This window comes from Choloepus didactylus, chromosome 10 (assembly GCF_015220235.1).
Source record: "Choloepus didactylus isolate mChoDid1 chromosome 10, mChoDid1.pri, whole genome shotgun sequence".
NCBI lineage: Eukaryota > Metazoa > Chordata > Mammalia > Pilosa > Megalonychidae > Choloepus > Choloepus didactylus.
In genome coordinates, this window is record NC_051316.1 from 40,591,607 (window position 1) to 40,605,846 (window position 14,240).

Consider the following 14,240-nt stretch of genomic DNA (forward strand, 5'->3'; position numbering starts at 1 on the left):
AGTTTGAAAAATTAGTGAATTGCAGCCATTCCTAAAAAGTGATCTTGCTATCCTGCATTTTAGAGCACCCAGCCTTCCAAGGAGATGCAGTAAGACCCCATCATAAAGCATCTTGTCATGGAGGTAGTTATGCCCCAGACAAGGCCACCCCTTGGTGATGGAGAAGAGTGATTTGGGATGGAAACAAAGAGGGTGTGCCACAGAGGAACTAGGGAAGCTCTCAAGGTAATGTTGGTGTCGACATTACTGTGCATTCACTATGCCCAGGCACTGTGCCTATATATTGGGCTTACTGCTGACATAAGTAGCACAGTCTCTCCCTGGAAGGTGCTCAGGGCTGAAAAAAAAAAAAGCTCTCCTTTTGCTTCTTTCTTCAAATCAAATTTTGTTCATGAATACAGTGGCATATATAGTTCAGAAAATCTGTAGCATAAATCTGGTACAATCGTGGCAATCTGCTTTTCTCCCTATGTGAAACTCCGCTTCATGGTGTCCAGAGGATATGGGCCACCTTAAATATTTAAAAAGGAATTTTTGAAGTCCCAACAAATAATTCCTTTATTAACTTCTGAGCTTTGTAAAAAATCCATAGTCAAGTATTTCCAACCATTGTATAGAAGTTAATCTTTTTTTTAAGACCATACTTATTTTTAAAGGTTCAAATCTTATGGTTAAGGAATACAAGATGGAAATGGGGCTATTTTTTTTTTATTTTCTCCGTTTTGCAAAAGGAAGGATTATGCATCTCTCAAAGGAGAAACTCTTCAGTGCATATGAACTCCTTCCTTTTCTCCCTAAAGTTTCAGTGTCAACTTCAATAGAGCTCAAACCTTGCATATGACAAATAGGGCTCCGGCAATTAAATAATTACCATGTCTGTAAGCTCTACAGAAAGGCAAAATGCTAGGCATCAGTAGAAGGAGAATAAAAGCTGCTTTCACTGAAATTATAAGGTGCATCCTGTTTCTTGTCATCCTGTCCCAGACAAGAGAATAGACTAACTAATCTCAGAAAGAAAGCAAAATGAATGACACTGATGGTGACCAGGTCTAGACAGGGTTTTATAGAATAAGCAAAAAAAAAAAAGCCACTTCAAGGAGAAATTAAAGTTCCTCTTAACTGCCTCAGAAGAGGAACTGTTAATGTTCTTTTTCTTTCTGACATACCTGTTCTCTTCTCAAGAGTTCATTTCAGTCCTTATTGCAACTGTCATTATTTCTTGTTCTTTCTCCAAGATCACTGGATGATTTAAAAGTAATTTCTGACTGAAGTTAAAGGTCTGTCTTATTACAAGTTTTTCCTCACTTTTCCCATGTTGTGTTTTCTCTTCAGAAAGGTGCAAGTGTGAACATAATAAGAGAATTAATTAGAATTATTGCAGTTTTGCTTTTTTATTTTAAATGAGTATCAGCACTAAATGCCTAGCATGACATTTCTCAAAGTGTACTAATTGTTCTGCTGGCATTAGAACCATCTGGGAATTACTAATTTTTATGAAAGCTTTATTGAGATATAATTGATACACCATACATTTAACCCATTTAAAGTGTATAATTCAATGGTTTTTAGTATATTCCCAGAGTTGCACACCATCACTATAAGCAATTTTAGAACATTTTCATTGCCCCAGAAAGAAACCCCATACCCAGCAGCAGTCACTTTCTATTTCCTCCCAATCCCCCTGGGCTCTAAGTATCCACTAATCTACATTCTGTCTCTATCGATCTGCCTATTCTGGTTGTTTCACATAAACTGAATCATGCAATATGTGGGTTTCTGTGATTGGTTTCTTTCACTTCCTATGATGTATTCAAGGTTTATCCACATTGTAGCATATATTAGTAATTCATTCCTACTTTTAATGCAATTTTACTGAGATATATTCACTCACCATACAAATTATCTGAAGTGTGCAATCATTGGCTCACAGTATCATCACATAGTTGTGTATACACCCCCATGATCAATTTTAGGACATTTTCATTACTCCAGAAATGAGAAAAATAAAAAAGAAAACCCAAATCTTCCACACCTCTTATCCCCTCTGTTACTGATCCATAATATTGCTGTAGTGCATTTGTTACTGTGGTGAAAGAGTATTAAAATATTACTGTTAACTACAGTCCATACTTTGCAATAGGAATTTTTTTCCTATAAACCCCTTTATTATTAACTCTCTGTAATAATGTCATACATCTGTTCTAGTTCATGAAAGAACTCTTAAATATTTGTACAGTTAATCATGGGCATTGTGATTAACAATCCCATATTTTAACACATAGCACTGTGATATACATTCTCATATTTTAACCTCCAAATTTCCTTCTGGTGACATACGTCACTCTAAATTTCCCCTTTCCACCACCACACACACCATTCAGCACTGTTAATTATTCTTACAATAACGTGCTACCATCACCTCTGTCCATTTACAAACATTTAAGTTCAACCTAGTTAAACATTTTGCACATATTAAGCAACTGCTCCCCATTCTTTAGCCTCATTCTATATCCTGGTGACCTATATTCTATATTTTAAGTCTATAATTTTACCTATTATAATTAGTTTTTAATAGTGGGATCATCCAAAATTTGTCCTTTTGTGTCTGACTTATTTCGCTTAACATAATGTCCTCAAGGTTCACCCATATTGTCGTGTACTTCAGGACTTCATTCTTTCTTACCCCTGAATAATATTCCATTATATGTATATACCACATTTTGTTTATCCATCTAGCTGTTGATGGAAACTTGAGTTGTTTCCATCTTTTGACAGTTGTGAATAATGCTGCTATGAACATTGGTGTGCAGATGTTTGTTTACGTCCCTGCTTTCAGATCTTCTGGATATATCCTGAGTAGTAGGACTGCCAGGTCATAAAGCAACTCTGTAGTTAGCTTCCTGGGGAATTGCCAAACTGTCCTCCACAGTGGCTGTACCCTTTTACATTCCCACTTGCAGTGAATAAGTGTTCCAGTTTCTCCACATCTCATCAACACTTGTAGTTTCCTATTTGTTTAATAGTGGTCATTCTAGTAGGTGTGAGATAATATCTCATTATGGTTTTGATTTCCTCTTTCCCTTTTATTATGGAATAATATTCCTTTGTATAGATATACCATAATTTATTTATCCATTTATCAGTTGATGGACATTTAAGTTGTTTCTACTTTGGAACTATTATGAATAATATCTCTATTAATATTTGTGTACAAGATTTTGTGTGGACAAACGTTTTCATCTCTCTTGGATATATACCTAGTGATGGAATTGTAGGATCATACAGTAGCTCTATGGTTAACCTTTTTGAGGAACTGCCAGACTGTTTCCAAAGCAGCTGCACCATTTTAATTTCTACTAGGAGCATATGAGGGTCCAAGTTTCTTCACATCATCACAAATATTTGTTATTATCTGTCTTTTGAATGTAGTCAAACTAGTGGGTGTGAAACAGTATCTTGTTTGGTTTTACTTGACTTATCCAGATGTCTGGAATTATTGTTAAAATGCAGATTCCTCAGCTACACCATAGACCTAATGAATCAGAATCTGAGAATCTGTGTTTTTACAATACAGTTAAGCTTGGCTGACCATAAAGTTTACGTTCTACCACTCAGCATGTGAATTGACATACTCCATCTAAGTAATATATATTACCTGGGACTATAATTTCTAATCCTTTCATAACACTGGATAGATGTGCTTAGAGTTAATTGTTCTCACATCATATCTGGGAAACTAATACATTCAACTTTAGAGTTATTTGAGCTTCTGGTTCCAGAGAGAAAGTCCTCTGTGGGAAAATCCAGGCTTACAATCTAATGTTCACAGAATAAAAGATACGAGTTCATTCAAAGCAAAATGGTGCCACCTGGGATTGTCAGCAGAAACATGTGGGTAAATTATATCTGATGTTGCCGTGTAACAAATATTTATTACCTCTCAGATTCTACAGGTCAGAAATTTGCAAGAGGCTCAATTGAGTGGTATTGGTTTGGAATATCTCATAAGGTTTATTGAATTAGCTATCAGCCAGGGCTGCAAAAATCTGAAAGCTTGAATTGAGCTTGAAGACTAACTTCCAAGGCCTGCTTCATGGGCATGTACCCTGTGCAACCACACTGGGCCATAACCTTCAGAAGAGCCATGCGCTTGTTTAATGCTCTGTTCTCACCATCTTGAAAATCTTAATAACTTATCTTTAAACTTGTGTTTTATAAGTGAAGTCAACGGGACAGTGGAGCATGTATCTGAGGAGACAAAATGTTTGCAATATGCATAGGGGCTGTTCCTTGATGCCCCATCTGCATATAGTGTCTATAGTGCCATGTAAGCATAGAATTCTGGTGGACCCAAGATGTGTGGAGTTCAATGAGATTCAAAGCAAGTAAAAGATAAGTCTGTTAGGTCTACAACTCAGTAAATGGAGGTACTGGCAGTTCCAGAAGGCCACACTTTCTGTTAGGACCAGAACTTGTTTCAAACACAGAAAGAAGACTATAGTGTTCTAAGAAACACAACTAATCAAAGAACTCCTTCATATCCTTTCTTACTCAAGTTACCCCATATTAGCCAACCACTTATGCTGCAAATGATGATATGGAAGAAAGGGAAAAATAGGGTAACCTGTATTTTCTTATTCTTTCAGTTCTTCCTTACTCATCAGTAAACTCACAGTAGAGAGTGTTGGTAGAATGTGCACTTATCAAATAAAATAAAAACAATGAAATAAAACAGCCAAGTTAGTTTTATGCAGCATTTCTACTGTTCTGGTAAGAACAAAAATACAAAATACATATGCATGTAAGAGCTATGAAATATGAATTACATAACTTCGGTGATCTCACATCTGAATTAAATGCTCTTATGTTTTCATTTAAAGCTGGCATTGCACAAAGTAAAGATGAATGGTAAAGTTCCTGTTAGTAATTTAAAATTTTAATTTTTCTTTGCTTACAATGACCTTAAGTAGCAAATAAGACACTGTGGTAGGCAGAATGCTAAGCTGGCCCTCATGGTCTCTGCCCCTGGTATTATACCCTGCAAAATCCCCCTGCCTTGACTGTGGCCAGGACCTGTGACTTGCTTCTAAGCAACAGCTAATGGTAAAGGTGATGAGATGGCACTCCTGTGATTAGGTTATGAGATGCATGACTCAGTCTTGCTAGCTTGTGCTACAGAGACTCCTCTGTGGGCCTTGAAGGTGGGAGCTGTTATCATGTGAAGAAAGTTGTAACCATTGCACTTCTTCAGGATGCCAGAAACTGTCAGTGATGTGGTCCTTATTACTAGCCAGTCAAAAGGTGAACCACATTCAAAACCCCATTTTAGAGATTCTTTCCTAGGTCCACTTATAGTACCAGCCACCTTAGGTCACTTTCCTGAAGAAACAGACTCCAAGTTGGAGATATGCATGCAGGAGGTCTACTTGGGTGTCCTCTTAGGAACAACATGTACAGAGAGTGAAGGAATCAGGATTGAACAGAGAGAGAATTTGAAAAGCAATAAAGTTGCAAAGGGGTCCTCAGCTGCTCCCTTGGTGTTTTAGTTTCCCAGGCTGCTCAAAGCAAATACCATGAAATGGATTGGCTTAAACAATGGGAATTTATTCACTCACAGCTTTGAGACTGGGAAAATATCCAAAATCAAAACATCATCAAGGTGATGCTTTCTTCCCAAAGACTGGCTGACAGCAATCCTGGGCTCTTTGGCCACATGGCATTCTCTTCTGGGTTTCGTTGATTCCAGCTTCTTGCTTCCATGGCTCATCTCCTTTCTTTGACTGAATTTCATTCTTTTATAAAGGACTCTAGTAGGAGGAGAAGACCCATTCTGAATGAGACGGGTCACACTTTCATTGAAGTAGCCTCATCAAAAGGTCTTACTTATAGTGGGTCCACACCAACACGAATGGATTAACTTTAAGAACATGTTTTTCTGGGGTACATGCAGTTCCAAATCATCACACATGGGAAGCCCTGTTGCTGTTAACGTTGTTTTGAATTGAGGCAAAGGGGCTCTGCAGAGACCAATCACTGGATGATGGCTGCCTCGAGAGAGGGGTCTAATCTTGAGTGAGGAGACCTCCTTCAATTGAGGGCAACTTTTGGAGGGGGCTTAGCTATGAGGTGTCAGCAGCATTCCTGGTAGCTGCGGGTTGAGTGCCTCAGCCCTGAAGGGGAATCTGGCTAATGCATCACACCTTCTACTATAACTATATAATGTGTGTATTGTAGTGTGGGTGCCCTGAAGCTTGGGAATATGTCAGTAAGGGTTTCCTAAAGCATAACTTTAGAGTAGGCATTTTTATAAAAATAGAATATAAGAGATCCTCTTAAGAACACAAGTGATGATATCCAGCAAAATAATCTAAAATTCCTTCAGAACACTCTCATAGAAGAAATACATCAACCATTACTCAAGTCTAAGGAATACAAGAATAATTATGCTATTCACCTCACAAAGGAGAGTAATCACAAATCTCTAATAAGTGGAGAGTTGAGGGAGAACAGCATGAGCAACATCAATGTCAGTTTTTGAGAATAAATTGCTGGTGGCTCTAGTTCATAAATTGGCATTTACAATTGTGTACCTGCCACTTCAGCACTCAGGATTTTCTCTCCACCAACAAGCCCATTTAGAAAATAAATATACTGCAAACTTTTACAGTGCTTATATTGGAGGGGCATACTATCCTGTTATAGTCATTAAATGTTTCCTTAATTCACATTCAGTTTCATAAAAGAACAAAGTAGTGATGTTTTATTTAACAAGCTGCAATATAAAGAGAAACTCTTCATTTATATTACTCTTTAAGTGGTGGACTGTAGGAAGATGGTTCTAAAATAGAAAAGAAGTAAATGGCTAGACCATTGTCCATCAGTAGCTAGACATGGCTTAGAACAATGTCCATCAATATACATTCAATAAACTATGGTGAAACAATGAAGTAAATGTGCTCTTTAATGTGTTCTTAATTGTTCATGCATTAAGATAAATGACTGGAGTTCAGGAAGGCAGGAGGGAATGAAGCAGATTAGAATAACTAGGCAGCAGAAAAAAGAGGAATAAGATAAGTAGGAGAGAAGGAGGAGAATTCATCCAGCATAGATGAATTCTAATTGAGTTGGATGTATGGCAAATTTTGGCAAAAAAAAATAAAATTCTATCTCTATTTGTTACCTCCCTCCAATTTTTGCTAAGGTAGGTAATGTTTTCCATAGGGAAAAATTCCCAACAGGACAAGTCAAAATTTTTTGGTGTGTGTGCTGGACAATGCGACTTCTCAGCCGTGCTTTTGTGTGCTGATAGTTAAACTTTGCTGCACATCTCTTGTCAAAGGATTTTTGCTGTTATACCTTCCCTGCTTCCATAGACAATGTCTTATATCCAAGGATCATTTGAAATCAAACTCTTTAGTTTTTCCTTCTTCTGTCCAGATAATTTTTAATATCTAACTCATCCTTACTTGTGGAGCTTAAAAACCTGTAATGTCTGGGTCCCACCCTCAAGTAATTGACTTGGGGTAGTCCTGGACAGTGGGATTTTTGACAACTCCTCGAGTAATCCCAAGGTGTAGCCAAGATTTAGAGCTACTGGTATGGTAGATAGGGCTGAATGCAGGGCTTAGAATCACCTTTGTGAAAAACTTCTTCCCACCAGAAAGCAGGGGTTTCAGGTAATGGAAAATTAATTTGTGTCTGATGTACAATATAACGGAGAAAATGGCAGCTGGTTTTAAATTTTCACTTAAGGAGAGAGCTGCCTTTTATTGTGAATAAAATGGGTAAATTTGTTGGGGGTAGGTGAGTCCCTATGGAGCTTGGTGTTGGCTAGCACCAAGGCTTTGGGGAAGGTGGTGGAGCTACTTGGCCTGAGACAAGAAAAAGAAAAAAAAGTACTTGGTCTTGGGGTTGGGGTGGGGGATAGAAGAGGGAGAAAGCCAATGAGCTGACCAAATTTGCATGGTGCCTAAGAGGTCACCTTTTGAATCTCCAGTAAATCTACTAAACTCACCCAGATGCTTTCTGTGTTTTCTGGAAATGAATCTTTTATGAAAACCAGCAAAAGTTTTCAGTTTATGTGGATGCAGATACCAGGGATAGAGGGGACCATGAAGAATTTAAGTTTTTAGGACTGATTGAAACCATGAGAGAAGACTTTGGACTGCTACCAGCTGTGGAGTAGAGAGTTTGAGTGAACTCTGAGATATCCAAGGCTCATGGAATCCTCAGTTTACCTTAGGGTTTGCTTATAAATTCTGCATACTGAAAAAAAAAAATGTATAGCTTCTTGATTCCAAATGCATAATGTCTAGTTGTCATGTATCCCCAATATTTAGGCATCTTTGTGATGAAAACATTGTATGCTGTGTATCCCCACATCTTTAGGAGGCATGTGGGTATGATGCTCATTTTCTAGGTTGAAAAGAGTTGGAATATTCCATACTCTGAATTAATCATGTCAGGTTGTTTAGGATCACATTGTTATGCCTGACTGACATTCATTAACCCCTATGCCCCCACCCCTTTGTTAGCTAAACTCCAGGGTGGGAGAGCAGAGAGAAAGAAGGGGGAAGGCCTTGCTTAAATTTTGGGTGAACTGATTGGGATTTACATCACTTGACAATATACAATGGAAACATTGGAATTTGAGGAATATAAGGGTGATAGGGAAGGGGATGTTCCAGTCTCTGGGTACAATTGCCCCCAAGCCCAGACTAGGCACAACTTGCCCTGAAGCCCATCATTGGGCATTAATTGGCAGAATTCCCTCTTTGTTTTGCTGGCTCCATTGAAAATCCTATTCAGGCACAAACCTGCTTGTCAAAGTCCTGGCTCCAAAGACACAGAAGCTCTTTAACCGGCATGGTCTTTTTAACCTGCCTGGTATTTACACTTGAAAAATCACTAGGTACCACGGGATGCTGTGCACAGCCAGGGCAGTAAGCACAGGCTTCACTGAAGCAAAGGATTGCACCTTCGTTTAATAAAGCCTTATTGACAAGCTCCTGCTTTGCTGTTTAAAATGTCCACGCAGAAAGACAACTGTGTCATACCTTTTCTTCCTGCACACAAATTGAAAGAGTGAATTTTTCAGAAAGAAAACTGTTCTTCTGATTTATTTTACATTTCAAAACCAGTGGATTATTTACTAGGGAGGAATAATCATTAGTGTTATATTACATTAAGGTGGCTAGATACTTGGCTTTGTGTATTTTAAAAATTATTTATACATGTACTTTGACCTTCAATCTTATATATCCAATTTATTTACTCAACATGTACTTTGACTTCCAGATTCATCTTCCAATTGTTTACTCACTGTTCTGGTTTGCTAATGCCACCATTATGCAAAATACCAGAAATGAATTAGCTTTTATAAAGGGGGTTTATTTGGTTACAAGTTTATAGTCTGAAGGCCATGAAAATGTCCAAATTAAGGCATCAACACGAGTATACCTTCACCGAAGGAAGGCCAACTGTGTCCGGAAAACCTCTGCTAGCTGGGAAGGCATGTGACTGGAATCTGCTGATCCTGGGTTGTGTTCCAGCTCCTCTCTCAGCTCCTCTGCATTCTTCAAAAATGTTGCTTTTGGGGCATTTTGTCCTCTCTTAGCTTCTGTCAGCAGAAGTCTGCTTTTAGCTGCCATCTCCAAAATGTCTCTGTCAGCTGCTCTGAGGTCCTTCTGTTTGTGGCTCTTTTATAGGACTCCAGTGATTAAATCAAGATCCACCCTGAAAGGGTAGGATCCACATCTCCATGGAAATAATTTAGTCAAATGTTCCACCCACAGTTGATTGAGTCACATTTCCATGGAAACAAATCAAAAGATTCCAACCTAATCAACACTAATATGTCTGCCCCCACAAGATTTTATTAAAGAACATGGCATTTTGGGGGACATAATACATCCAAATGGGCACATTCCACCCTGTGGATCTTTCCATATACAAAATACATTCATCCCATTACAACATCATAGAAACTTAAATTATTTCAGTAACAATAGATAAGTACAAGATCCCATCAAAATCCATTATAGGTATGGTCTGTCCTAATGCAAAATCCCCCTTTGGCTGTTGACCTGTGAAACTCAAAAAAAGTTGTCTGCTTCCAATATACAAAGGAGGGACAGTCACCGTTACCATCAGCTCTGTGGCCATAGTCCTCCCAATTGTAAATCTTAGTTCTCTATTAATATGGATCCAATGCTTTTGACAATGGCTTCCCAATAGCTGAATTTATTAATTCATCTCTAGTTAGCTGGATTTTGGCATCAAGTAGATTTTTTTTTTCCAAGAAAGCCTCATGGGTGCCATGTTTCCAGAGTTCTTTCGTATTTGAGAATGCTCTTCATCTTTAAAATTAAATGGCAACTCGGCTGGCCAAACTTTCTTTCTCAAAGAACGTGTGAATATGGCTGCACTGTTTTTGATACTTACTTCTACTGTGGAGAAGTCTAAGGACAACTTGGTATTTTTTCCCCTTTTGTTCTTTGAGAAATCTTTCTTCATTTTTAAAATTGAAAAAATATATTTGGAAGTATTTTAATGTGATGATTCTATACCATTTATTTTTCTTGGTGTAAGGAGTGACCTTTAAATTTGCCTAATTGTATTATGTTTAACACATGAAAACACAATTAAATAAACTCCTCTAAACTCACTTGCCAGGATCTTTGCACCAACTAATATTCTTTCCTGTTTTCCCAGCCCTTTGTCTCTATCACAGGGAAACATTATCTTGAATTTTGTATTTATCTTTTTTTTGCTTTGTACAGAGAGTTTTATCGTATATGTTTGAATATATCTTCCTAACCTATGTATTGTTTAGTTTTGTGTGCTTTTGAGGTTTTGTAATACATAATACATGTACTCTTTCACAACTTGTGTTTTTCACTTACTGCCGTGGCTTGACCACTCATCTTCTGCTTTATATTTCATTGTGGAATGTGACCTAATTCCATTCTCTTGTAGTCAGCTATCTGGGCTGTTTCCAGTTTCTCTATTTGAAACAGGGCTCCTATTAACATAATTTTATTTATATTTACGGTACACACATGCAAGAGTTTCTCTAGGGGATACGCTTATGAGTGGAGTTGTAGGATTTCAGGTCATTTGAACATTTATCTTCACAAGAAAATGCTAAATTTTTTACAGAGTATTCTCACTAATTTACTCCCACCAGAAGTATATAAAAATTGTCGTTTATCCCTATTCTTGCCAATACTTGGTATTTCATTTTTCTTGCTTTTTGCCCATTTAGTTGATGTAAAACAGCATTTCACTGTGGTCTTAGTTTACATTTCTCCAGTTACTATTGAGGCTGGGCAACTTCTCATATGTTTATTGGTCATTCACTTTTCCTCTTCTAGGAAATATCTGTTCACATAATTTGTTCATTTTCTATTAGGTTGTTTTTCTTTTCCTTTCTTTTTTGGTCTGTCTTTTCACTTTATCATAATTTTTGAAAGTCAGAAGTTCTTAATTTTGGTATGGACAAATTTGTCAATCTTTTATGTTTATATATTTAGTGCATTTTAAATTTGTTTGATAAATCTTTTCTTATTCCAAGATCAAAAAGATATTCTCTTATACTTTTTCTAAATGTTTTGAAGTTTTGTGTTTCACATAGAAGTCTGTTATCAATCTGGAAATGATTTTGTATATGAAATGAGGTAGAGACACATTTTTATTTTTCCTCATTCAGATAACTGATTTTCTCATCAATGTTTATCAATAAGTGTCTCCATAATATATCATATTGTATTGATAAATGTGTGTGTCTTTTTATGCCTTTTTATTCCTCTCATTACCATTCTCTCATAATTAATAAAGCTTTATAATAAGTACATATATAAGATAGGGAAAATTCCTCTACCTTAGCCTTCTTCAGGACTTTTTTTTTTTTCTTGTCTGTTCTTAACTTCTTGCTCTTCCACATATGTTTAGAAACAACTTTTCAAGAGATCTAAGAGTTCTATTGAGGGGTTTGTGTGTGTGTGTGTATGTGTGTTTATACTGTAACTGCATTGACCCTATAGATCAGTTTGGGAAAAATAACATCATTAAGTTATTGGATTTTTCTGACTGTGTACTTGAAATTTATCTAAGTCTTCTGTAATGTCTTTCCTTAAAGTTATTTTTTATCTCATAGAAAGTTTTGTAATTTCTCCAAGCAGGTTCTGCACAATTTTTGTTAGAATTATTCCCAAGGGTTTTAAATTTTCATTTCTATGTAAATACATATTTTTTAAAAATAATTTCAAATTGTTCCTGGGATTTAGAAATACAGTTAATATTTGTATATTGATCTTATGTCTACCCTATTCCCTTTATCCTTTTATTTATTCTTATAAATAACATAAATCATCAATCCACAGATAATGAGCATTTTGTTGCTCCCTTCCTAATCTTCATGCTTTTAGTATTTTCCTCTTGTCTTACTGCCGACAAAGGCCCTCAGGAAATGTTGAAAGCAAGCAATGATAGTGGATATTCTTATGTTGTCCTTAAATTTGAAGGGAGCATTTCCAACATTTCTCCATTAAGAATGAAGTTTGCTTTAGGTATTTGTAGATAATCTTTATTGGGATAAAAATCTTTTCTTTTATTCCTAGATTGTTAATCCATTTTTAACTGGAAGAGGTGTTATGTTTTATCAAATGAATTTTCTGTTTCTATTGAGTTAGTCCTATGGCTTTTGTTCTTTAATTCATTATGGTAGTGAATTGTAATTTATAAGTTTTCTAATGTTGAACCTCTCTTGCATTCCTGGGATAAACTCATTACACCTGTGATGCAAAATCTCTTTTATACGCCACTTATTTTGGCTTGATACGATTTTCTTTAGGCTTTTTTTTACATCAATGCTCATGGGAAAAGTTAACCTGAAACTTTCCTACTTTCTATGCTCATGTCTAATTTTGTATAAACATTATACTGTACTCATGGAATGAGTCTTATTCCACAGAGAAGTGTAACTGTTTTGCTCTTTGAAAATTTATTAGAATGGAGGCTACCTTTTCTGGAAGTACATTTTTTATTTCTTTGTTTCTTTACTACTAATCAGAATTTCCTTAATTGCTAGAAATCCTTTGAAGTTTCTACTTATTTTTGAAAGATTTGGGTTACATTACATGCTTTCCCATGTATTTTCCATTCTATCTAAGTTTTCAATTTGTTGATACAGTTCTCCATTGCATCATCTTATGTTTTTAATCTCTATAATTGTATCATTCTGATAAGCAATTATTTTCTTTATTCATTTCAGGGGAACATTCCTGAATTATATTTTGAGATGTTTTTTCTGTCCATTTGTTCAATCTTCTATATCAGGGATATCAATAATCTTAATGTTGCATTATCTTTTTCTATTATCAAAAACTCATGTTTTCTCTAATTGCTTTAAACTTTTCCTTTTTAATTTGTTAGCATTGTGATTATCTCAAGTCCTTTTCTCATCCCATTAAATTAACTTTCAGTCTTACCTATTTTGTTCTTTGCTGTTTCTAACTTTTTTATGGGATCTATATTGATGCTGTTTTAATTCTCAATTGTTTTTTTTTCTTTAATTTCAGTTTCCTATTTCATATTATTCTTGCTTTAGCACTAGTTTTTGAGGTTCTATTTAATTACATTTGAATTCTTATCAAAAAATTTTAAAGCAAACTACTGGTAGGAAATTTGCCTATGCCTCTCAGTGTATTTCTTTTTCTTCCAGACCGGTGTTTTGTTTTTGTTTTTGTTTGTTTTTAATATGAGTACCATTGTTTTATAATTTTGGCTGTAGTTTGTTTTCATAGCTTCAAAGTGATTTTGTTCTGTCTCACTCTTGACTGATGTGGGCAGCTCTGTCCAGACATCCTATTTTTTCTAATATAGAATTAGTAAATTCTTTTTGCCTCCTTCCCACTTCTTTGGGATCAGTTTGTCTTTCTGTTGGATCTACAGTTTGAGTGTTTTGTAATCACTAATTTTTGTAGCCTGAGAGTCTGGAGATAGTGAAGGGAAGAACTCGGCTATGGCTGAGCCTTTCCTCAACTTCAGACCTGGATTGGACTCTCTCTTTAACATCACCATATTAGCACAGTTAGCAGTAAATCAGGACAGATCATGAAGATCTAAAGCAAAGCAGTGGTATTTGGAATAGATATAAGAAATATTAGGAAGATACATTAATAGGACATAGAAGTTAGGAAGGTTACAGCAGTGGGGACAGGTGAGAAGGAGGGTAGTTT